The sequence below is a fragment of the Rhineura floridana genome, chromosome 3, assembly GCF_030035675.1.
Source record: "Rhineura floridana isolate rRhiFlo1 chromosome 3, rRhiFlo1.hap2, whole genome shotgun sequence".
NCBI classification, from domain to species: Eukaryota; Metazoa; Chordata; class Lepidosauria; order Squamata; family Rhineuridae; genus Rhineura; species Rhineura floridana.
Genome location: NC_084482.1, coordinates 201,152,004 through 201,179,157, shown reverse-complemented (window position 1 = coordinate 201,179,157; position 27,154 = coordinate 201,152,004). Strand labels below are relative to the sequence as shown.

The 27,154-nt window shown below is 45.5% G+C and overlaps 1 protein-coding gene across 19 annotated transcripts in view; it reads left to right on the top strand.

Annotated features, from left to right (window-relative positions):
• The window catches only part of TNXB (tenascin XB), a 158,405-nt gene that overhangs the window by 897 nt on the left and 130,354 nt on the right, over positions 1 to 27,154 (top strand). The window lies entirely within an intron of this gene.

Genomic DNA, 27,154 nt, shown 5'->3' with positions numbered 1-27,154 from the left:
CTTAAAAAAAGGTGTTTACTGCATGCATAACTATGTTATAGATAAAGCTTAAATTCATAGACAAAAATTTAAAACATAGTCATGAAAGAAATGTCATGTGCATAGTCATGAAAGAAGTGTCACTGGGTGTCCATAATCTCAGTAAAGTTCTACAGTGACAAGAAGATCAGGAACAGTTGTGTCTTATCTATAAAGTTATAATTCCTCAGGTGTAGTCAGACAGCTTATGAGAATATGTTGGGGAAACACCTCTTTCATCAAAGACCATCACCCAGGAGAGCAAAGTGGCATTCCAAACCCAGAGATGGGGATCATTAAGCCTGCTGTGGGCAGAAGGTAGATCAGGATCTACATGTAGATCTCTGGGTGATTTTTACAGTACATTGGCAAGGGGGTTGGAATACCAATTGTTCAATAACATTAGCAACAGCAAGCCCACTTTTCCCCCTTTAATTGGGGCAATGAAATGAAGAAAGGTAAGCAGGCATGGACTTTAGTATGAAAGGAGTGTCAGTTTGGTTCAATTTTGGTCTTGAAGACAAACCTTCAAGCTCAGAGAAGCCATAGCTCAGTGGCAAAGAATCTGCTTTGCAATGCAGAAGGTCCCAGGTTCAATCCCTGGCATCTCCAAGTAGAGCTGCGAGAGAACCCTGCCTGAAATTTTGGAGAGCTGCTGGCAGTCAGTGTAGACAATACCAATGGTCTCTCAGAATAAGACAGTGTCCTAGGTTCCTGTGGCATGTTCTCAGAGGTACCCAGTTCTTTAGAGCTACGTCCTTTGCATCTGTCTCTCATCTATAATCTTGGGGCACTAGGAAGAGACAAAGTAGATCTGACTGGGATGGGAGAGAGATTCGATTCAGTTCACACCTAAAGGTGAATTTACCTAATTTGCACTTTCCTAAATAATACATGAACTGAAATACATCCTTGGAAATTGGCACTTCTCCACATTTTGCATTGCCATTCTCCAGCCAAGCCACGTGTGCACCAACGCATATATATCTGGGGGGGGGGGAATAGTGTTTATAAATATATCTATTAGTGGAAATAACATACCAAAACGCATTGTGTTAGGGAAAGTTTGCTTGCGAAAATATGTATGCTTGTCAAAACTGCATACAAAAATGTGTTCCGTCTTAGGAGAAATTCACGCGGAAATGCAGATGAGTTTTCATGAGGGCTTTTAAAAAATAATAATTACAAACTAATGTGGAGAACTGAATTTAAGATTGGGATAAAAGAGAAACTGAGAGAGCCAAAAGTGGCAGATTCTTTCATCCCTAGATCTGACAGGCCTGAAGTCTGCCCTAGACATCACATGCTGGTGTGAGGGGCAGGCAGTTCCCTTCATGTCCAGCTTGCTAAGGTTTCAGAGGCATCTGGCTGGGACCCCACGTTTAGTCACAGGGCTCTTTTTATGTTCTGAAATTAGGATTGGGCAGAATAATTTCAGATTGATGCAACTGAAGAGGGAGGGAAAGTAAAACAGCACACATGCTAAAGGAGGAGGAGAAGAAGGGAGAGCTGGGGCGGGGAAGGGTACTTATACTGTATTAGAATAATAGATAAGTAGAAGATAAGTAGCTATGGGAGGGGTCATAGCTCAGTGGGTAGAGCATCTGCCTTGCATGCAGAAGGTCCCACATTCAATCCCCAATGACATCTCCAGGTAGGGTCAGGAGTGTCCTGTGACTGAAATTCTGGAGAGCTTCTGCCAGCCAGTGTGGACAACACTGGGCTAGATGGACCGATGATCTGCCTTGGTATAAGTCAGTTTTCCACGTTCTTGTGAATTACAAGAGTGGATAATTTCCAGAGGGGCAGTCGTCAGAGTCTGTTGCAGCACAAACAAGAAAGAGCCCTGTGCCACCTTACAAATGTGTAATGGCCTATGCTTTTGTGGACTACAGTCTGCTTCATCTAATGCCTGAAGTGTTATTCTGAGTTGAAGGTGTAGGAGGGAAGGATGAAAGCAAGGGGGGGGGGGCAGAGATGCAGGGATATAGGGAAGCCTAGATAATCAAGTAGGGGTAGGGTAAAGGTTAGATAAAATATGGTGGCTGGATCTGTCAGAAAGGTGGATGGAAGAGTTGGTGATAGGGTGGCCAGGTGCAAAAGGGGACCGGGCTCTTGCACCTTTAATAGTTGTGCAGAGGAGGGGATTTCAGCAGGTACATTACTATTAAAGGTGTAGGAGCCCCGTCCTTTTTCGCATCTGGTCACCCTTGTAACAAGCTACTGTTTGGGTCAGAGCACTGGAGAGACTGACAGCAGGGGAAGTGGGGAAGTGGTTAATCAGATCGTGCTGGGAGAGACAGACATCACCTGAGAGCAGTAGCTGCTGGCAGGACAGCACAGATGGGGCTGTGTCGCTCTCTGGGCTTCCCAACACTGCAAATCACTTCAGCTTACCGAGAGGGAGAGGGGGAGGCATGGGGAACTCAGCATGATGCCACAGGCAGGGCCGGATTATCTATTAGGCTTAGTAGGCTGAAGCCTAGGGGCCCGGAGCTCTTGGGGGCCCGTGTATAAGCTAAAAAAAATTATTGATTTTTCATTATGTACAAAAAGAAAATGTTTGCACTTTGCATAATGTTCTAAAAGGATGGCTTAAAAGACATAATGCACACCAGCCAAATAAAAACGGTCCATTAAGCATTTTATGTTCCATAATCTCATTGTGCCTGCGCACTGCGCAGATATTTAGTATTGATTGCTGTTTTTAATCTTCGCGGTTTGTGGCGTGCATACTGTATGTATAGGCAGGGTTCATTGTAAGGGGTTTGAGAAAAATATTGCCTAAAAGGAGAAGGACCCCCAAACACCAAGCCTAGGGGGCCTCCTCAGCGTAATCTGGCCCTGGCCACAGGGGGCCCTCGGAGCATTGGATTGGCTTCGCTGCTGCTCTCCACGCTGCCCTGAGCTCTTCACACCTTGCCCTTCCCCTTTGGCAAGCAGCAGTGACCCACGGTGTTGGAAGTCAGGAAAGCAACGCAGCCCCACCTGCCTAAGAGCACAGATGTGAGCAAGAGGGAGAGAGAGGGGTGAAGGAAGGGAGGAGATGGGAGGGAGGGAGAGGAACAGGTTAGTGAGGAATGATGGCTAATTAGATAGCATCATAGAGTTGGAAGGTGCCCAAGAGATCATCTAGTCCAACCCATTGCTGACGCAGGAAAGCCATTGCAGCAGCATCCCCAATGGGATGCCTGGATGAAATACGTCCATGACCTGTGATAATGCCTCTTGCTTGCCTGGATAGGGGATGGAGAGGTGCTGCGTGTGTTGGTAGAACCCTCTGACTTTTGTTTCACTGAAATGCAGCAAAGGGAAGAGTCCCATCCATTCATTTGCCTGCTTTGCCCTCTGGCCTCACTCACGGCTAGAATATAGCCCCTGGAAGGTTGCCTGTGAGGAAACGTGGCCCTCGGGTTCTTCGCCCTTTATTATACCTCTGGCCTAGTTCAGTGAGGCAGTTCTATGCCCGTGGCAGTGGCAGCTGGTGTCCTTTGGGACGGGTAGGGCGGAAGGCAGGGAACCTAAACAGTAGGTGGAGCCAGAGCCAATGATAGGCAGAACTAGAGCCAATGGTAAGCGGAATCAGAGCCAATTACAGACAGAGCCAATTAATTCCAGTTTTGTCCCAATCCTCCTCCCTGCTGAGTTCAATAATGAGACGGAGGAGGAGGAAGCTGATAGCCAGGGCCATCCCCTGGACTGGTTGTTAAGTAGGAAGGCAGGCAGGCGGCAGCTGGTTGAGGGCAGAGCCCCATTCGCCCTAACAGAGCAGCCTCCATTGGATGGCTGGGGTGTTTAGTTTGGTGCTCATTGGATGGCTCTGAGCAAACTCTCCAGCCTCGGCTTCTTCACAGGATTAGGAAGCCCCCTTACACTGAGTCAGTATTCCATTTAGCTCAGGCTTGTCTGAACTGACTGGCAGATGATTTCTTGAGTTTTGGCCCGGGCTTTGCCTCTAGATGAACAGCTTCTAATGTCCCTATGCAAAATCATTATAGTGACCAATGCCAGCAAGGGAGGGACCCTAGCTCAGGGGTAGAGCATCTGCTATGCGTGCAGGAGGTCCCAGGTTCAATCCCCGACATTTCCAGTTAGGGCTGGGAGCATTCCCTGCCTGAAACCATGGACAGCGGCTGCCAGCCAGTGTGGACTATACTGAGCTAGATGGACCAATGGTCTGACTCAGTATAAGGCGGCTTCCTGTGTTCCCAGCAACAGTAATTGATGATTGCACAGACATTCCAGCATTTGTAAGTGAATTAACATCTGTGAGCAGAGGGTCCCAAGGGAAGGCAGGAACTGAGAAGCAGGTTGTGGGACGGAGATGGGGGGCTTGGGTCCAAAGTCTTCTGCTTTTGGATGCAGAAAAAATACAACTTTCTAATTATTAAGTGTGGAGATATAATTGAAGGGATGCTGTTTAGGGTATTGCTTTGTGAATTCCATCACTCAGCGGAGGCCTTAGAGGAACATCTGAAACTGTTTTATGCAAAACAACTTCACGGGAAGGGCCGCAGCTCAATGGCAGAGCATCTGGTTTGCATGCAGAAGGTCCCCGGTTCAATCCGCGGCATCTCCAGGTAGGGCTGGGAAAGTGAAATCTTGCAGAGCCACTGACAGTGAGGGTGGACAACAATCAAGTAGGTAAACCAACCATCTTACTTGGCCTCCTCAGTTCCTGTTTCATTCAGCCCTTTGGAGAGCTGGCATGGTGTAGTGGCTAAAGTTTTAGACTAGGACCTAGAAGAGCAGGGTTCAAATCCCTGCTTGGCCATGAAGTTCACTGGGTGAGCTTGGGCCAGTCACTGCCTCTCTCTCTCTCTCTCTCTCTCTCTCTCTCTCAGCCTAACCTACCTCACAGGGTTGTTGTGAGGATAAAATGGAGAGGAGGAGAACAGTATACACCATTTTGAGCTCCTTGGAGGAAAGGTGGGATATAGATCTAATATAATAATAAACAAACAAACAAACAAATAAAGAAATAATAGATAAAAAGGATGGGGAACAGTAGTGTGGCAAATTCAGAAGTGCAGGTTCCCTTCATGATAGTCATAGCCACAGCCCTCCTTTTGCTGCTGCGTTGAGAATGAGATCCTTGTTAATGCCTTTTCCCACAAGAGACATCCCTAGGAGCCCATAACACGAAAGAGGAGAGTGCTAGCTATTTAAAAGAGTCTTCTCAGTGGCTGACTCACCTCCTTTCACTCTGATTGGCTCCAATCAGCAGGAAAGGACAAGAAAGCATGTTAGAAGACTTTTCCCAGTGGCTAACACGCTCTCCTTTCATGCTGATTGCCTCATAGATGCTGGAGACATTGGGACCCTGGTCCTAAAAAAAAAAAAAGGTGTCTAAGACCCCTTGAGACCCTGGATGACTACACCACTGACGGGGAACCTATAGCCCTTCAGATGTTGCTAGACTCTTAACTCCCATCAGCCCCAACCAGCATGGCCCACAGTTAGGGATGAAGGGAGTTGTAGTCCAACAGCATCGTGGGGAGAGGCACAGCTTCCCATTCCTGCTTTCTACTGAGTCACTCAGACGCTAAGCAGCAGATACTCCAGGTGCTTGGGAAGGGAGGAGTCTTTCCTACTCCCTGATGCTTTGCTTGAGACCCTTTTTTTAGCTGTTGGGCCTGGAGATTATATTGTGGACCTTCTGCAGATGGATGAATCTGCCACTTTCAGTTTCTCTCAGCTTCCCATTTTTACAATCTTCATTGCAGTGCTCCACATTTCCACATCAGTTTGCATTAAAAAAAAAAGAGTCCTCACAAAAATCATCCACATTTTCGTTCCTTTTTTCTCCTAATATATTCATTTGTATGCAATTTTGCCTAATGTACCCATTTTTGCAAAGCAATGTCCCCTAAAACAACTCATTTCTGTATGCTATTTTCATTAATATAGGCATTTTAATGGGCACTTTACCCCAACGCAGGCAAAAAAAAGTTTTTGTACACGTGACTTGGCTGCACAATTGGGAGAAGTGTGAATTTCGATGGCTGGCTGCGTTTCAGTTCTTGCGTTTATTTTACAGCATGCAAATTACGTCGGTCGGCCTTTCAATGCAAACGGAATCAGATCTCTCCCTCATCCCTGCATACAGTGCTGTGTGTTGAAAGTAGCTTGGAGGGACTGATGTTGGCTGGGCTTCATGCTGATGGACTCACTCCTGAGTCCGGGGGATGGCTTGGATCCAATGTTTACACAGAAGTAAGCTCCAGTGAATTCAATTATTCCCAGTTAAGCAGTGTACAAGAGATTGCAGCAATCAGGTTGCTTCCAATCCCTGTTAGCCATCCTTGGAGAGGAAGGGCTGGACCAGAGAGTTTCCTCCACCCGGTCCTTCTTTGTTCCTTTTTAGAGAAAATTACAAAGCAGTTTTAGGTAGGATTCCTATTCGCGATAAGCCTGCGGCTAGGGGTGGGTGAGGGTTTCAATTCAGTTCACATTTCAAATAGAATTTATCAAATTCGCACTTTCCGAAACAGTAAGAGAACCGAAACACAGCCATCCTTTGAAATTCGCATTTCTTAGAATTTTGGGACACAGTTTGCCAACTCAACAACATTCACAAAAATGCATATATTAGGGGAAAGTGTGCATAAAAATGAATACATGAGTGAAAATAACATGCAAAAAGGCATGAAATGATGAGAAATGGCTTGCAAAAATGTGCACCTTTGTCAAAACTGCCTACAAAAATGTGCTTATTTGGAGAAGTTTGCACTAAAATGGTGGAGAATTTTCATGAGGATTTAAAAAAAAAATTCACAGCTCGCTATAGAAATGTAGTGAACTGAATTTAGCATTGGAAAAATGAGAAACTGAGAGAACCGAAACAGACAGACCTTTCCCTCCCTCCCTACAGCACACATTCTGACCTGATGATTCTGCGTAAAGCAGGGGCGAGGGGCCTTTTCCAGCCTTTGTGGGGAACCTTCCACATGCCAGTGGTGGGCGGGGCCAGAGGTAAAAGTGGGTGGAGCACTGGATGTGCCTTTTTTGTTTTGTAGAGTGAGCTACATCCCAGCCATGCAAAGATCAAAGATTTTTACACATACACCTGACACCTCTCCATCCAGACAAGCAAGAGGCATCGTTACAGTTCAAGGGCACATTCCAGCCAGGCGAAAGCACCCAAAGAAGATCGTAGAGCTGAGGGACCGGTGAGGGGTTGTGGCCTGTGGAGAGGGGACATGGCCTAGGGATGGGGTGAGGCCAAGGGAGAGTCTTCAGGACCAGACAGAGAGACCTACGGAGCCAAATTTACCTCCAGTGGGAGACAATGGGAGAAATCCAATTCAGTTTGCTTTTAAAGGCAAACCTACCTGATTCATACTGTCCAAAACAATACGCGAACTGAAACTCAGCCGTCCTTCAAAATGTGCACTTTTCTGAATGTTGCAATGCACTTCTCAGCCAAGAAATGTGTACAAAAATGCATAAGCTGGGGCAAAGTATACATAAAAATGTGAAAATGAGCCAGAACAATGTGCAAAAGCGCATTGTTTGGGGGAGGGGGATTGCATTGCAAAACTGCACGCAAACATGTCTATTAGAAGTTGGCACTAAAATGCTGACGAATTTTCATAAGGTCATAAAAAACAAAATGACAGCAAAATGGGGAAACACTCTTGGCCATTTATTTATTTATATCCCGCCCTCCCTTCCTCCCAGCAGGAGCCCAGGGCCGCAAACAAAAGTGCTAAAAACACTTTAAAACATCATAAAAACAGACCTTAAAATACATTAAAAACAAAACGTTAAAAACATTTTTTTTAAAAGCTTGAAAAACATCTTTTTAAAAAAGGGTTAAAAACATTTTGTTTAAAAAAACATATTAAAAAGCAAATCCAACACAGACGCAGCCTGGGATAGGTCTCAACTTAAAAGGCTTGTTGAAAGAGGAAATGTTCTATTGTTATGCCAGCCCACAAGAGGCAAGGTGCAGAGTGGGGGATAATTAGTCATAGTTTACAGATAGCTTTGCACAGAATAAGATACAGATGCCACTAGGCATTGCCCCAAAAAGTGGCCTAGGAATAAATAAAAGATACACAAGAGGAAATGCAATTGTGTAAATAGGGGTGTGTGCCAATCAGTTTATCTCCAAATACGAAACTCCAAGGAAAAACATCAGTTAGGATGAAAAGGTTTTGAGCAGAGCTTAATTAGAACCAGGAGCTGCAGTGGGCAGGGATTGCATTACCCTCCAGGAATGTAGTTTCAGGATCAGGAAACTGTGGATGTAATAATACGCATGCAGAGAGTGCTTCCTTCCCCTCCTGAAAAACTCCATCCCATCCATCTGTGAACAAAAGAGCAGAGTGTTGATAAAAGGAGAGTGCTTCTGAGCACATGCAAAGATTGTTTCTCTCCCTGCTGAATAATTCCATCCCTGCTCAGCTGAGGTTAAAAGAGCAGAGCATCTCGGTAAGTGCCTCAGAGCACATACAAAGTGTATTTCCTTTCCCACCTGAATAACTCCATCCATCAAAAGAGAAGAGAGTCTTGGTAAAAGAAGAGTGCCTCTTCCACTGAATAACTGCTTCCATACTCAGCTGAAGTCAAAAGAGCAGACTATATCGGTAAAAGGGTATGTGAGTGTGGGAGACCAGGGACCTCTTGTTTTAGGACCAAAAGGCTGACTTCAAGGTGGCCTAATTTGCAGGCATGGGCTACAGCCCTCCCCCATTTAAATCAATGGGTGTTTTGTGATTTTCCTTAATTTGGACAGCATTGCACTGCTATTGCTACGTTTGCTAGGGGTTATACCATTCACTTTAAACAAAGGGCTTCTATCTCCTCCCCTGGGGGAAAAACACTATAATATTTGCTCTTGAGTGTTTATTTATGTTTAGTTCATTTATATACTGCTTTTCTGCCAAGGCAGGCAAGACAGTTTCCAATTTAATACTAACACACACAAACGTTACAAACTCAAAAACAATATGACAGCAGACCTGTCTCTGGCCCTGGGTAGCTCAGTGGCAGAGTATCTGCTTTGCATGCAGAAGGCCATAGGAACACAGGGCACTGCTTTACACTGAATCAGGCCGTTCATCCATTTAGTTCAATATTGTCTACACTGACTGGCAGCGGCTCTCTAGGGTTTCAGACAGAGTGTCTTTCCCAGTTCTACCTGGAGATGCTGCCAAGGATTGAACCTGGAACCTGCTGTATGCAAAACAGATGCTCTACCACTGACCTACGACCCTTGCCCTGAAGGTTCAATCCTCCTTAACTCCAGGTAAGGCTGGCAAAAATCCTCTGCCTGAAACCCCGCAGAGCTGCTGCCAGTCAGTGTAGACCAGGAGTAGAATCATAGAATAGTAGAGTTGGAAGGGGCCTATAAGACCATCGAGTCCAACCCCCTGCTCAATGCAGGAATCGAAATCAACACATTCCCGACAGGTGGCTGTCCAGCTGCCTCTTGAATGCCTCCAGTGTCGGAGAGCCCACTACCTCTCTAGGTAATTGGTTCCATTGTCATATGGCTCTAACAGTTAGGAAGTTTTTCCTGATTTTCAGTCAAAATCTGGCTTCCTGCAACTTGAGCCCATTATTCCGTGTCCTGCACTCTGGGACGATCGAGAAGAGATCCCGGAAGAGTAGGGAACCTCATGCTCAGGGGAGGTCAAAGGCAGTCCTCCAGACCTCTCTGTATTAAGGATTAAAATTAAGACTATCAATGGCTACTAGCCACAATGGCTATGATCTCCCTCGGAGATAGCACACCTCTGAATCCCAGTTGCTGGGAATCACAGCTGGGGAGACTAGTGCTGTTGAGCTCAAGTCCTGCTTGTTGGCTTCCCAGATGCATTTAGTTGGCCACTTGTGAGAGCAAGATGCTGGACTAGATGGGCCCATGGCCTGGTCCAGCACGGGCTCTTCTTATAAGCAGTCAGTCCTGTTTTGTTTAATGAATTTCTACGGATTTCGGGAAACTTGGGGCTGATCAGAGCCATAAGTCTGCACTACGGGCTTTTGCTGTAATCCTGTGCACACTTTTTTAGGAACACAGCGGGACTTCACCTCGAAGTAAGTTTAGACGGGGCTGCACCAGCTGGTTTAATAGTCATTCCTCTCCCCAGGAAGTACCACAGCAGTTGTGCGTGTGGAGATGTTTAATACAGGAAGGGCCATAGCTCAGTGGTAGATCATCTGCTTTGCATGCAGAAGGTTCCAGGTTCAATCACCGGCATCTCCAGGCAGGGCTTCCTGCCTGAAACTCTGGAGAGCCGCTTCCGGTTAAATATGGGATCTGGTGGCCGGTGCTGGTTCGACAGCATCCTGTTGACCTAACAGGCCAGTGTTAATTACATTTTGTCTGCTAGCCTCAAAATATATTGATATTAATATGGATTATTTTGACAATTTTAGAGGAAATGTCGATCTTTTGAAAGGAAGTATCAATGAATGAAAAGAAATCAGTAAAACGATCATTCTTAATATTGATGTTTCAGAGGCTTTAAAAAAACAAAACATCCATTTTTGAAAATAGCCATGGAAAAATCACTTCATCAACATCTGATATGCAGCAATAGAGAATAAGCAAATTAATGGAAAATTTGGTAACTGATCCAAACTGGGTGGAATTCTAGCACATGCCTACTGCCAGTCCATATACAAGATACTGAGCTAGATGGACCACTGGTCTGACTTGGAGCAAGGCAGCTGTTCCTAGACTGTAGGGCAGCCTTTCCCAACCAGTGTGCCTCCAGATGTTGGATCATAACTCCCATCAGCCTCAGTCATCATTGCCAATGGTCAGGAAAGATGGGAATTGTGGTCCAACAACATCTGGAGGCACACTGGTTGGGAAAGGCTGCCCTAACATAACACTTTCATATGATATTTTCAGTAATATATGCATTTTAATGCCCACGTTACCCTAGTATAGGAATTGCTGTACGCATGACTTGGCTGGAGACCTGCACTGCAAAATCCAACGCAGTGCCAATTCCTACAAAGGGCAGCTGTATGTCTGTTCCCAGATTGTTTCGGAAAGTGTGAATTTCATAGGTTTGCCTTTACATGCAGACTGTACCAAATTTCTCCCCCATTCCTAATTACTGGACATTTATTCTCATCATCGCTGGCCATTGGCCATGCTGGCTGGTGGTGCTGGTGTGAGTTGCAACCCATCAACACCGGGTGGGCCATACAGCTTCCCTATCATTGCCTTATCCTATAGCCTTGTCTTCAGCCAGTCAGCCTGCATTAAAGGTGATGCAACTCCCAAACCCACACTGGCAGTACAGGAGATACCAAATTCAGCGAAGCTCTTCTGGCAAAGAGACAAGCCACAACGAAAGCAGCCAGCCTTCTCACACAGGAGCTGTTGGCTTCATCCATTCATTGGCACAGACGCCATGGGTTAGCCATAATAACAGCATGCCCCTTCAATGTGGATCAGGGGCGACTGCAAGAATTCAAACCAGGGACAGAGCATAGGAGTACAAAACTGGATTAAGTTTAATCAGGGGGATCTGCCCGTTAATCATTTTGATGCGTCTCTAAGGTGTCCTTCATCTTCATGGCCGGTTAAAGGCTTATTTTTTGAAACACACACTTGAAAAGCATACTTTCTTTACCACCCAGTACACACACATCACATATTTTGGATATCATAAATTTCCCTTTTTAAATACATTGTCAACCAGCATGCATCTCCTTAAAAGCTTTGTATAAATTCCAGAACTTTCAAAACTCTCTGGGTATAAGGAACACATGACACTTAACTTATGGATGCTTTCAGGCTGCCACTGTTTTGCAGGGAAGGATTCAGCCGCACAGCAGTAAATTTAGGTTTGTGCAATTAGAATCATAGAATAGTAGAGTTGGAAGGGGCCTAAAAGGCCATCAAGTCCAACCCCCTGCTCAATGCAGGAATCCAAATCAAAGCATTCCTGACAGATAATTAAAGCATTAATTACCGACCAATTAAATCACTCTAGAGCAACAAATGCACTTTTAAAATAAATAGGAAAGATGGGAGTTGTGGTCCAACAACATCTGGAGGCACATTGGTTGGGAAAGGCTGCTGTAGGGCATCCTCCCAGACTACAGTTCTGAGGATTCTTTGGTAGGGAGGTCCTGTGTGTGACAGTTTTTGGGGAAACTGCTGTACATTTTTTTATGCAGTGCTGTACATTGTGGTCTTTCAAAAGAAATGAGAATGTTCCAATGGGCCTTCAGCTCTCATGTGTTATGAAAGTTGCTAGGTGCACGGATCAATGTGTGGATGGAATGGTGGAGAGATGGACTTATGGCCGGAGCATGGATATGCGTGAGAAAGGAATGGTTGAAGCGCTTAGGAATACCAACTGACCACACACACACAAATCCCCCAACCAATTCTTTTTAATAAACATACACATACACACACATATAGACACAAAACTCTCTGCATCATCAATTTTGTTTGATTTCGTTTGGTAAAAGCAAGCTATCTGGGCTGGCTTCCAAAACATATTTTTGAGTGAAGTCAGGATTTTATTATTTGTGAAGTCAGAAGGAGAGTTTCATTTAGCATGCATGCATGTTTCAGCTGACTAGCCAAGCACGTTCGCTAAGGCTCCAGGTAACTGAGCTCAGCTGCTGAGGATGTGAGACTGCCACGTGCGTGTGAGTGGTGCCTGTGGCCGCTCCGCTCCCACAGGCTCTGTTGATCCAGAGAGGCAAAGTACCCCTTGGAAACAGCCTCAGTGGGCTTCTCCAAACGTAAGAAGAGCCCTACTTGTCCAGGCCAATGGCCCGTCTGATCCAGCACCCTCTTTCTAAGAGTGGCCAACCAGATGACCCGATGGGAAGCCCGCAAGCAAGCGCAACAGATTTCCCCACTGTTGCTCCCTACTAATTCATGTTCCCTGACATATAGTGCCTCTGATCCTGGAGGCAATATATTGACTAGTAGCCATTGTTTAGCTTATCCTCCAGAATTTGCCTGATTCGCCCTTTTAAATAATTCTAACTAAATATTACATTAAATACTTTGACCCAATGCATATGCAATGCCACTGCTTTTCTGTATGTGTGTGATATTCCTCACCAATATGTACTGGCACTTTTTTATGTCTATGGCAGCCATTTTGTGCTGGCACCTATGGCACTTTTATTAAGATATGAGTACTGGTGGCACCTCTTTTTTCTTTTTTTTAACCAAAAAACCCTGTGTAACACTAAACTATGGCTTAGGGTGAATGAGCAGGCATGCAGCTTCCTGGACCGAAGATCACAACCTGCACTACCTAGGGCTAAGCCATGGTTTGGCTTAGTGTGTCATCCAAACTGCAGTTTGTCTAGCTCCAAGCAAACCATCAGCTGTAACCAAGGTTTGTTCTTGGCTTACCATCCAAACCATGGCCCCAGGCAGTGCAGTAGCAGCAGGACCAGGCTAGGAGCACAAAGATTTTGGTTGCTTCCCCAGCTGAAGGATAGTGAGGTATGTATAGAAACTAGCCTACTGTACAAAGGTAGAATTTGTATTAATTCCTCCACATCCTTTTGCCTCCAGCCCCTGCCCACCCCTGGCATGTGGCTTTTGGAGCTTGCCCAGAAGGGAATGAAGCCAAAAAAGATCCCACACCCTTGCCCTATGCACTCATTCCTTTTCTGTCTTCTGACTCTCCCATTGGATAACTCTGAGCTCTAGTATTATGAGATGGAAAAGGACTTCTATCCACTTGATCCACAACATGCATAATTTTATATGCAGGTCCCCTCTCTTACTTGCATTAAAAAAAACCCTGAACAGCCCCCCAAATTGTAACTCTCTTAAGGGAGAGTGCGCTAGCCCCCCGACCAGTTTGGATGTGCATTTTGTTCCCCTGCACCCTTTCCAGCTCTACAGTGTCCTTTTAGAGACTTACTTTGGGGATGTGATTGCAGAGACAGAGTCAGAAGGGCAGGTGATTAATTGCCATCAATCCTCTGCCTGTTTACTTGGAAGAAATTCCCACTGAGTTCACTGGGGATGTCTCCCAATTACATGTACCTAGGATTGCAGTCCTTGCGATGCACTCCTAATTATCCATGTCTGCTCAGAAGTGAGGCTCATTGAACTCAGTAGGACTTTGGGGCTTTGTTTTGTTTTTTAAAGCAGATGGTTGTGGGGCACGAATGGATACAAATTCACATGTAAAGTCTAGAAGGATTTGTTTTTGATATAGAGAACACACTAGGAGGATAGACATGGTTTGGGTCAATGCAAAGGTTATTTGGCAAGGATCATGGGTGGTTCTTGCTTCCTATTTTAAACATAAGAGTTTCCTTTGCACAGGCCCACCTTGCAACCGCACCCTCTCCTCTGAAAGTTTCCCCCTTAAATTTCCACTTGTATCTTGTTGCTTATTGTTTCCAAGAGGAAGGAAAGGAACTTCATGCATGCTCGGAAGTATTCTTTCTACAGTTGTTATGCTCCTGGTCTCAAATGTGGGCAAGAGAAATGGGCTCTGGGGATGATCCCTGGCAACAAGCTCTGCACCACCATCACATGGCTGCCCAAATAGGCTATTTTGGAGGGTGACCAGTAGGGATGGGCAAATCTGTCAGTTTCAAATTGTCTGTGTTCCAATCTTAAGATTAATTCTCCACATTTCCACATGAGTTTTTCTTAAAGCCTCATGATCTACCACTTCTTGAAACCGTATGTGAACCCAAACAAAGTTCAAAATTTGTACTTCTTCCCATTTTGCAATGCAATTCCACAGCCAAGTCATGTATACAAAAATGCATTTACTAGGGTAAAGTGTGCATAAATATCCATATGCTGGTGAAAATAACATAAATATGCATTATATTAGAGAACACTGGTTTGCAAAAATGTGTATATTAGGCAAAACTGCAAACAAAAACGCGTATTAGAAGAAATTTGCACAAATGTGTGGATGAATTTTCATCAGGGCTTTAACAACAGATAAATGGTGAGCTGATGTGGAAACTTGAACTGCTCTTAAGACTGGGGGAAAATGAGAAAGCGAGAGAAACCAAAACTGACAATTCACTCATCCCTACCCATAGATAAGAGTTTTGATTCTGGGAAGTTGACAGTCCTATGACACCATGTCAGGCTTTAGGATGCTATAGAGACAGCAAACCTCTCCTGAACCCAAACATAAGCAAGGATATTATATAGCCCCTCCTCCACATGTTAATTTCCCCCAGATTTCATGCCACCTGCACAGATGTACATTTAATACTGCCCGTTTTACAAGGGAAGGAGCAGAGAGACTGCAAAGCCACCCAAAATAGTCACGGCTTTGAACTCAGGCCACAGAACATTCTCCCAACTGATTTGAAAGCCACTTTAAAATATCACCTGTGAACCTTTGATGACTTGTCACCTCTGCTCTAGCTGTCTAATTACCCTGGTAAATGCTGCCACCCATTCTCAGAGGACAGGTCATAGCTCAGCGATAGAGCATCTGCTTTGCATGCAGAAGGTCCCAGGATCAATCCCCAGCACCTCCAGATAGGCCTGGGAAAGGCTTCCTGTCTGAAACCTGGAAAAGCTGCTGCCAGTCAGTGTGGATGATACCAAGCCAGATGGACCAATTATCTGACTGAGTATAAGGCAACTTCCTATATTCTCATTGCCTAGCATAAGAGTAGAGTACTTCCTTGCTTACCAACTCCAGGAAATGTATAGTCGCTCCTATAGGTAATTATGGAGGATGGATGGACTGGAGGACCATTCAGGTGACCTCTAGGTGACAGGTGTGTAGATACCTACTTTTGCACCTTGTCTTGTCTTCTGTTATAGCCTCCCACCAATCTGATATCCCCCCCAAAGTTGATGGACTTCTGTTTCCATTATCCCTGACCATGTTGGCCAGGGCTGATGGAGTTCAAAACATCAGGAGGGCACCAGGTTGGAGAGGGCAGTATCTACAAATTATGGGTCCTAATTTAATTTAGTTACATGTTTATTGGAATTATTTATATTCTGCCATTTAACTATGGTGGCCCTTTCTGCACTGCCAAAAATAAAAGAGGACAAAGAGGATAAGAACAGAAGAGCCCTGCGAGATCAGGCCAATGGCCCATCTAGTCCAGCATCTTGTTCTCATAGTGGCCAACCAGATCCCTCAATGGGAAGCTCAGAACCAGGACCTGAGCACCTCTCCCCTCCTGCAGCTTCCAGCAATTGGTATTCAGAGACAAGCTGCCTCTGACTGTGGAGGCAGAACATAGCCACCATGACCAGTAGCCACTGATACAGCCTTATCCTCCATGAATTTGCCTAATCCTCGTTTAAAGCCATCTCAATTGGTGGCCATCACTGTCCCTTAAGGGTGCAAATTCCATAGTTTAACTATGCACTGTGTGAAGAAGTATTTTCTTTTGTCTTTCCTGAATCTTCCAATGTTCAGCTTTATTGGATGTCCTCGAGCTCTAGTGTTATGAGAAAGGGAGAAAAACTTCCTTCTATCTACTTTCTCCATGCCATGCACAACATGTCAACATGTCAACTCTGACTCACCTTTTCTCTAAACTTAAAAAGGCCCAAATGCTACAACCTTTCCTCAGAGGGAAGTTGCTCCATCCCCTTGATCATTCTGGTCGCCCTGTTCGGAACCTTTTCCAACTCTACAATATCCTTTTTGAGGTGAAGTGACCAGAACTGTACACAGTATTCCAAATGCGGCTGCCCCACAGATGTATACAATGGCATTATGATATCAGCAGTTTTATTTTCAATTCCTTTGCTAATGATTCCAAGCATGGAGTTTGCCTTTTTTCATAGCTGCCGCACACTGCATCATCATCATCGAGCTATCCACTACGACCCCAAGGTCTCGTTCCTGGTCAGTCACCACCAGTTCAGACCCCATGAGCTTATATGTGAAATTAATTTTTTTTGCTCAAATATGCATAACTTTACACTCATTTACACTGAATTGCATTAGTCATTTTACTTCCCGTTCACTCAGTTTGGAGAGGTCCTTTTGGAGCTCTTCACAATCTCTTCTTGTTTTAACAATCCTGAATGATTTAGTATCCTCAGCAAACTTGGCCACCTCACTCCTCACCCCTCATTCTAGATCATTTATGAACAAGTTAAAAAGCACAGGTCCCAATACGGATCCTCGTGGGACTCCACTTTCTACAGCCCTCCGCTGGGAGAACTGTCCATTTCTTCCTATTCTTTGGTTCCTGCTATTTAACCAATTCATGATCCACAAGAGGACCTCTCTTCTTCCATGAATGCTAAGCTTACTTAGGAATCTTTGGTGAGGTACCTTGTCAATATGTGATTTGCACAATCCTAACTGAGATGTATAGACACACATTTAGAAATAATTAGTAACACATCTCTCCATAGTGGAGAACAATACAGTGAACAAGTGGTGTGTGCCTGCTCCTCAGTCTGCTGTCCGGGGACTGCTAAAATGCCAACAAATTTTCATGAGGACTTTAAAAAAATTGCAAACTGCTGCAAAAATGTGGAGAACTGAACTTAAGACTGGACAAATGAGAAGCATAGAGTTGTATTCAATGCTGGGTCTACTCTCTGAGTAAACCTATTGCTGTTAATGGACAAGATGACTTTAGGCTCTTTAATTTCAATGGGTCTACTCTGAGTAGGACTTAGTTGAAGACAACCCTGAGAGAAGCCTGTGCTGACAAGATTCACCCATCCCTAGTTCCAGGCCTCCTCCAGGGTCCACATTGGGGATGTCTGTGTGGGAAGGAGGCATGAACATGAGCCGGGGGGAGGGAAAGTAACAGAGCAACTGAAGTAGAAGGTGGAGCAGACAGAAGCCTCTTGTCTGCAGGCTGTCGGTTCAGGGCGTCAGTCCAACCTTTTTGCTTCCCGAGGAAATAGGCCCTGAAAGAGCCTTTCTCTCCATGTTGCTGTGTTTGGAACCCACTTGGCAGCCAGACAGAGAGAGAGAGAGAGTCGAAGGAGGGGTGTCATTATAGGGAAGGTGGTAACAGTGGTGGAGAGGGAGGCCTTCCCCCTCAGTATTTGAAATTGGGGGCAAAGGCTAATTTGAACGAGGCCCCACCTGCACCTTACATTTAAAGCAATGTAATGCCATTGTAAACTCTCATGGCTTCCTCCAAGAGAATCCTGGGAACTGTGGTTTGTAAAGGGTGCTGAGTTAGGAGACCCCCTCACAGAGCGAAATTTCCCATATAATTGGAAGGGGCTCTTGAAGGCCATCTAGGGAACCCCAGACTAGAGCATCCCCAACGCACACCTGCCCAGCCTCTGATGGAGGGCCTGCCGAGAGGGGCAGCCCACCAAGCTTGGCAATTGGCTCCACTGGGAAGCTGCTCTGACCATCCAGAAGTGATCCATGTTCAGAGCAATGTAAACAGAGAGAGGTCAGCCAGGTGCATCTTCTCCCTTCGCCCCCAGTTTCATGTTGGGAAAAGCCACTTGTTGGAATCCTCTCTTTGACGCAGCCCTTACAGGCACAGAGGCTGTCTTGGATGCAGGATGAGACTTATTCCTTGCAAGTTGCAACCGTTGTTGGTGTGAAGCTGTAAGCTACAACCAGCTTCTAGCTGATGGGGGTGAGGAGAGAGAGGAAGAGATACGAGATCAAGGGGATGCCATGTAAGCCTGGGGTATATGTGATCATCATTAACTCAGTCGATACTGCAACGGAGTTGCTGACCCCGCAGTGGGAAGAGAAGCAGACTTCACATCCTATGGTCTGCTGATGCCATCCTCTCTCACTAGGGACAGGGAGAGAAGTTCAATTCAGTTCAAACTTAAAAGCTGAACCTATCTATTTTGTACTTTTTGACACAATATGTGGAGCAAAGCATAGTCATCCTTTGAAATTTTAACTTCCCTGAATTTTGCAATGCAGTTCTCCAGCAAATATAATGTATCCAAAAATGTATACACTAGGGTAGTGTGCATAAAAATGCATATATTAGTGGTGGAAAAAAAATACAAAAATGCATTTTATTCTGGGGGAATAGCTTTGCAAAAATGTGTGCATTGGGCAAAATTGCATACACAAAGGTGAAAATTAGGAGAAATTTGCACTAAAACGGAGAGAAACCAGAATCAACAGATGTGCCCATCCCTCTCTCTCTCCCCCCCCCAATTCCAGGTCTTCCTGAGTTTGCCCCAAACCAGCAACCCCTTGGCATGTAAAGGGTCAGGATCCTTTCTCCCGTCCTTGTTGCTGTCCTTGGAGAAAGTGACGGCTTTGGGTGGGGACCTTGTCTTTTCACAAAAGAATTTAGCACACACAGTAAACAGCTCGTAGGGGCTGGAGCTGGCTAGAGCTGGAGGCAGCTGGGAGTCAGTCCAGCAGCTGCTGAAGCATGCAGGCCGTAAGGCACCCCGGTGCATTGCAGAATGGCCCCAACGTGAGGCCCTTGATCGTCCAGCTGTAGTTACATTTCTTTTTTTTTTTTTTTTAAAGAGGGGGGCAGGTTTCAAGCCTAAGCTTGTTATATTTCCCTTTTTAATAATGCCAGTCCTTCCCCCGGGTCTTCCTGCTGGGGTCTGCTTGCCCAGCACATTCCATGCAGCCTTCCTGCCAGATGCCCCAACCCCATGACAGCCCTGGATCACTCTGGGCAGCCCAACTCGATCCAGGACGATCTTGAGTCGCCTTTCTTGACCTGATTTAGCCCAAGCCCAAATACTCCCTGAATCCGTCCAGTTGAGTTCAGGCTTTGGCCAAATCCAGTGTACAGCTCTAGTATCCTGCTTCTAAACACAGAGAGTTCATTTAGCTATTGTGACTAATAGCCACTGATAGCCTTTGCCTCCAAGGGAAGGGTTATAGCTCTGTGTTAGAGCTCATGTTTTGCATGCAGGAGGTGCCTAACTGGCATCTCCAGTTAGGGAAAAAACAAGATAGCAGGTGATGGGAAAGGTCATAGCTCAGTGGTAGAGTATTTGCTTTGCATGCAAAAGGTCCCAGGCTCAATTCTTGGTATCTCCCCGGGTAGGAACTCTCTCTGAAACCCTGGAAAGCTGCTGCCAGTCAGTGTAGACAAAATGAACAAATGGTCTGACCTGATGTAAGGCAGCTTCCTGTGTTCCTACATAAATTTGTTTTGAAGCGAATTATTATAAAACTAAAGAAGCAGGAAAAAGAAAAGGAATGCAATGACATAATCTTTACAAAAGGAGAAAATAATGTGTATGATTCAGCATTACCATGGGATTTATTAATCTAGCGTGTTATAAATAAACACGCATGCTTTCCCCCCCTCAAAGCTCTCCTTGAACTAACAGCCTTTAGAAGCTTTAAGAAACTTTTGGATGCCTTAAAAAGGGGTTTCAACAGGGATTGATGGAGGATAAGGCTATATTATCCATGGCTACTAATCATGATGGCTATACATTACCTCCAGCATCAGAGGTGGTATATGCCTCTGATTATTACCTGCTGGGAATTGTGCGTGGGGAGGACACCATTGCGCTAACAGAGGGATGTAAAACAGCATCATTTTCTGTTCTGCCTGGTTTGTGTCGCTTGCAGCACCGTTTCTGTTCCTCTGCAGCTCATCTTCTGCCAACAACGACATTCTTCCTCTCTCTCTCTCTCTGTCTCTGCTGTGACAAAATGACATAACTGACATAACGTAACATTAAGTTATGCTATCATCCCATCATTCCACCTCATTCAGTGCCAAAGAAATGTAATCCAAATGGGAAAAAAAGCAATCAATTACAGACTGAAAGCAACAACAACAATAGCAAATACTGATCATATTCACTGGATTGTTCTGGACATGGCACAAATAAGGGAACATTGGCAATTTTTACTCCTGTTGCCCTTTTAATCTGGAATGCCTGACATTCCTCTGCTGACATCCTGCTTGTGGGCTTTTTCCCAAGAGGCATTTGGTCAGCCACTGTGAGAACAGGTTGCTGACCAAGCAGGGCTCTTTTTATGTAGTCGTCACTGTATCTTGTGCCAGCATAAGCTTGACAACATGTTGTCTGAAGAAGTACTTGCATTTCCCCGTGTCAAACGTAACCCTAGTCATTTTCACTGGGTGACACCTCACCTTCCCACACAACTACCACTGCCCGGGTTCTAGTTTTGTAAGAGAGGGGAGGAGAGTTTCTGTTGCCTCTCCTCATGTCATTTATAATAATATAATTAATTTAATATGTGGTTTTGGGAAATTTTGGCCACATGGGAAAAATTCCCTGGAAACGTGTGGGTTTGCTGGCCTGGACAATGTGGGCCCCCCTTCTCCTTCCCCCGGGCATCTTCACGCACAAGTACCAAACGGCATGCACATGTTTTGATGTTCCTGGCAACAGCCGCCCCTGCTGTGAAAGGGGCCTGTTAGCCAGGGCAAGAGGTGGTGCCTGGCCTGACTCACATTTTCCGCCTGCTTTTTCAGTGCCTGGACAGGCAGCTGTCCCAGGGAGTTGACTGAAATAAAACAATAAATAAGGAGTAAGTCAATCATGCGCAGTGCAGGATCTCATGATGGCCACTGGAACACAGGTGGGGGCCTGCGACAAAACGTTGCAGTGTTGAGTGTTCCTGTGCAGGGTTCTGGCCAGCAAGGCAGCCATGCCCTCTTTCCAGGATGCTCTATTCTATTTCCCCTATTTCTGTTTCTGTGCCTCCCCCTCAGTGGTCAGTCAGCTTTCTGTGCCCACTGAGCATCCCTGGTCCTTACTGGGCTGTGTTATTTGTAGGTGGGGAGATTGCCTCGTGAGGGTTTTTTTGCCTAAAGAATTTTCATATTTCTGCAAACTTCGGGGTTCCCCTGAATATGCTCGGTGTTGTTGTTTTGATTCCATAAGGACTAGCATTTGAAATGTTAAGATTTGCTATAGATATATAGCAAGGGTGAGGAACCTCAGGCCTGGGGCTTGAATGCGGCCCTCCAGGCCTCTCTCTCCGGCCCTCAGAACTCTCCCCAGGCCACACCCCGTCTCCCCAGGCCACACTGTACCCTCCTTGAGAGTTTTTGCCTGACTGGGATGGGTCTGTGAACTCCAAAAATGCCTCTTGCTTGCCTGGGTGGAGAATAAGAGAGGAGTGTGCGAATATGTGTAGCCTACTGCACAAAGGTTAAATGTAAATTTTGTTGCTCCACTCACTTTTGCCTCTGGCTCCACCCACCACTAGCACGTGGCCTTTGGAAGGTTGCCCAGATGGGAATGTGGCTTCCTCTTCTCCCAGGCATTTTAGCATGTGTTTTTAAATTGCTTTTTAAAAACGTGTTTTTAAATTTGTATATTTGTTTTTAATGTTTTTAATTGTTGTAAACCGTCCAGAGAGCTTTGGCTATGGGGCGGTATACAAATGCAATAAATAAATAAATAAGACCAGTGGCTGGAAACCACAGGAGGGGAGAGTGCGCTTGCGCTGAGGTCCTACTTGTGGGCTTCCCATGGGCATCTGCTTGCCCACTGTGAGAACAGGATGCTGGACCATGAAGGGCCTTTGGCCTGATCCTGCAGGCTCTTCTTATGTTCTTATATGTGACAAATTGATAGCTTTACATTAGAGTTGTGTTCAAACAGACTCCCAAAATTCTCCACTCTGTGAACTGAGAAATTGTAGAGACCATTTCACTGGGTTTTTTCCAACAGGCAGTGGCGGCTGGTGGCTCCAATGTCAGCGGGGCAGTGAATCCACTCTGGGTTTTAGTTGGAACTTTCAAGGAGCTGTCCAAGTTCCAAAGCAAGCCACCAGCCTCCACTGCCAAGAGGTATGGGGCCCACCATTCGCAGCGGCACTACCACAGCTTTCCATTTCTCCTGAGGTTCATAGTTGCTGCACAACTTCGTTGGCTGCCTGGCCCACCGTTTTGCATCCTCTGCAGGGCCCCAGACCTGGTGTCATTCCTGGGCATTGTGGGGTAGAGGTGGGGGAAGGGTGCCCTTCATAAATGAAAGAAAAAAAAATAGCGTTCAGAGAAAAAAATTGCAGAGTGGACTTTTTCTGGGGATGTGAGAAAAATATTAAAAAACTCAGAAAAATGTCTGCAGATACATTTTGGTTCAGCTCTGCTTTAAATTAAAGTGACTGGATAAATACCTGGTCTGTTGATAGCTGATATGTACAGCAGCTAAGAATGGAACCTTCATGTTCTGGGCAGTATATCCCTAATTACTGGTGATACTGCAGAGACATGCTAAGGCTGGGATGGAGGACCTGTGGATCCCCTGGATGTTGCTGACTACAACTCCCATCAACCCTGACCACTGGCCATGCTGGCCGGGGCTGATGGGAGTTGGAGTCCAGCAATATTGGGAGGTCCACAGCTTCCCCATTTCTGCCCTAAGGCATGGATCTTTTCATTAGGCGCCTACCCTGCGGAATTCCCTCCCTTTGAATATTAGGCAAGCGCCATCTCTGCTATCTTTTTGGCGCCTTTTGAAGACTTTCCTCTTTCAACAAGCCTTTTAAGTTGAGACGTATCCCAGTCTGCATCTGTGTCAGAATTGTTTAATATGTTTTTTAAATAATGTTTTAACCCGTTTTTTAAGGTTGTTTTTTAAAATGTTTTTAATGCTGTTTTGTTGTAATGTATTTTAAGATCTGTTTTTATGATGTTTTAAAGTGTTTTAGTGCTTTGTTTGCTGCCCTGGGCTCCTGCTGGGAGGAAGGGCGGGGTACAAATTAATTAATTAAATAAATAATAAATTATGCCCCATGTGCCAGCTTCCCAGGTGATATATTTCTGGCTAAGACAGGCTGTTGGATAGGGTTGCCATCTGACCCAGCAAATGGCTTTACCTGCTTTCGTGCTTTTCATAAGATTCCTAAGCTGCAGAAGACAGCTGGCGACGTTTTTCACACAAGGAGGTGAGGGGGGAGGCACCCAAAAACAACAGTAACAAAAAGGGGGGGCCCTCAAAGCACCAAGCCAATGAAAAAGCCAGTAGTAGAAACAGGAATGTTTTTAATAAATGTCCATTTAAATGTCTACTAAATTTCTACTACTGGCTTTTTCACTGGCTTGGCAGTTTGACGTTTTTCACAGCATTATGCTCTTCTAGTGTCTATTGGTGTTAAAGGCACACCTTCAATGGCTGTTGGAAAATTTGGCAACCCTAGCGCCTGATTAGATGGGCTCCTGGGTTGAATACCACAAGGTGGCTCTTAAGGTCAACTTCCAGTGATTTTCACACTTGCTACCATCAAAAAATCCTTTCCACATTGAAATGGTTCACATGTCACACCAAACCATGGTTTGCAGAGCCAATATATGGTTTACTATGACTGGGGGTGGGAGACAAAGTAGATCCCATAAGCATGAAGGGGAGGAGTCTATAGTTTAGTGGCTCAACACGAGCTTTCCATACAAAAGGTCCCATATTCAGAGAAGGGTGGTCATATGTCCTACTCTACAGAGGATAGTCCTCTATTTGAAGGGCTGCCCAGTCCAAGCCCAGTTTAAAGATCAAGAGCAGAAAGAAGGGCCATCAAGCTGCCCATCAACAGTTAACTCCCTGACAGGAGACTGAGCAGGCACGCAGGTCCCCTTGTTATAGTCTTTCCTGCTAGGTGAGATGTACTGTATTTCTATTTAAATTATAGTAATGATTTCTAAATTTGCTTAAAAATGGACACATGCGCATTTTATGCAAGTCTTTGTCCTCTCTTGTGGTGATGCATGTCTTCTTCTTTTGGCAGTGTGTAAATGGCCACCTTCCTGGCGAGCCACTGCCAGTCTGTGTAGACAATACTGAGCTAGATGAACCCGTCTTCACTCCATCATCTTAGTCTGCTTGTTCCTGCTCTAGGGCTGTATGCATACTCAGTTTATGATGGTTACTAGTGAGTCTGTTTGGGCCTTCCATTGGATGAACTGCAAGAGTATCCTAGATCAGGGGTTCCCAAACTGTGGTCTGTGTGGACTGCCAGTGGTCCGTGAGCTTCCTTCAGGTGATCTGTGGCGTATCTGTGGATTTGTGGTTGAAAAAGGGAAATGGCACATCCTTCACATTGAATATTCATATTGATGTGTATTTGTATTTTTATTGCTGTTTTTATTCCTTATGTTGCCTTTGAGTGCATCACAGTTTGAAATCTATGGAATTACGATTGCTACAACAGGCAGAAAAATCATTCAGTGGTCTGGCAAGACCCTCAGCACTTTTCAAGTGGTCCGTGGGGAAAAACATTTGGGAACCGCTGTCCTAGATTGCACACACTCCTCTGTGACTGCACATTGCAGGGGTAGAGAAATCACTCCTGGATTGCTGTCTTGGAGAATCTTGTCTGCTATCCATTATCTTTGAGATCCTCCACTTAGCTTTTAAGGAATCTTAAGTTCTTCAACAGCGGTGGCTGGTGCCCCCTGGGACTGGTAGGGTGAAAGGCAGGGAGACCAACCATACGTGAACCCAGAACCAGTGACAGGCAGAGCCAACTAATTCTAGTGTTGCCCTCCTCCTCCTCCTCCCTGCTGAGTTCTTCAAGGGCAACTCTAAGCCTCAGGAAGAGGAAGGGAACAGGCACTGCTGCCACCCCCTGGACTGGTTGTAAGGATAAGTGTAGGGAGGTGGGGATGGATGAGGGCAGACGGAGATTGGTGGGGCAGTGCCCCATTTGCCCTAGTGGGCCAGCCTTTGCTGTTAATCTCCAGAAACAGTTTGAAAGCCTCCTTTGTACTGCATCAAGTTGGATATGATACGAGCCCATTTGCAATCATGTTAACAGCCAAGCTGGCCCCTCTTATGGACACCTAAAGTCCCTTGGACAGAGGGGCTCTCAAGCGGATTTTTTTTTTTTTTGGAGGGGAGGGGGTGGTTCTAATTTTACACTGGGATTAAGAGAGGAGGGAGATCTGTGGCAGAATCCGAAGCTGTTTGCACTGATCTGAAGGATACCGTTAGAGCTGGCTGCTTAGGGTCTCTTCATTAAGAGATCTCTGTTTCCCGAGCCAAAGGATTGTTTACAGGAGGATTAAGACTGTGGTTGTTTAATCTGGGTCTGGGATTTTCTCCTTTTTGCTCAAAGATCGAGCTGTGTTTGCGCAAATACGAGAGGAGGCTTTTTTGGAGGACAGAGTGAGGATGGTGAACTGCAGAGGGGATGGATTTCATGCACCCCTCGAGCAAAGATGGGGTGCACAGGTGGGGCCCTCTCAAGATGATGAACCAGAGGTTGGAGCCACCTGAACAGCCACTGCTGCCCAAAGGGGCATTCAGGCAACCTGAAGTTTTTTATTTTATTTTATTTTACAGTTTGTCTGGATGTAGTTTGCATGTACTTTCACTCCCTGTCATGTTTTCAAGGCTAGCTATTTGGATCTCCCCCTACCTTCCCAAGACTTAGAATACTAAATGGTGTACGGATGAAAAGTAATAAAGAAACATAAGAAGCTGCCTTGTACTGAGCCTGATCATTGGCCCATCTAGGTCAGTATTGTCTACACTGACTAGCAGCAGCTCCCCAGGGCTTCAGGCAGGGGACATTCTTGGCCTTACTTGGAAATGCCAGGAATTGAACCTGGAACCTTCTTCAGGCAAAGCAGATGCTCTGTTGCTAAACTGCAGCCATTCTATGTAAAATACAGGAGGCTGCCTTGTAATGAGTCGAAGCATATGTCCATCTAGTTCAGTATTGCCTACACTGACTGGCAGCAGTGGTCCAGCATTTCAGGCCAGGGTTTTCCTAGCACTACCTGGAAATGCTAAAGGTTGAATCTGGGACTTTCTGCATGCAGAGCACATGCTCAAGAACTGAGCTACCTTACACTGAGCCATTATACTAATTTAAAGCTATGTCAGACCATTGGTGCATCTAACTCAGTATTGTCTACACATATTGGCAGCAGCTCTCCAGGGTTTCAGGCAGGGGGTCTGTCTGTCCCAGCCCTACCTGGCGCTGCTGGGGACTGAACCTGGGTCACTCTGCATGCAAAGCAGATGCTCTACCCACTGATCTATGGCCCTTCCCCAAGCTGTTGCCACACTTCTATCTGAGGAGCCACTGAGAAGCTTCTGAGGAAGCGCAGAGGTCTCTGGCAGGAAGAGGAGTGTTGCTAGGGAGTGGCCCAGACAGATCAAGCTGTGCTGGGCCTAGAGACGGAAGGATCTGGCCATTTTGGTTCTCTCAGTTTCTCATTGTTCTAATCATAAATTTGGTTCTCCATATTTCTGCAGCAACTTGCTAATTTTTTTTTTAATCCTCTTGAAAATTCTCCAGCCTTT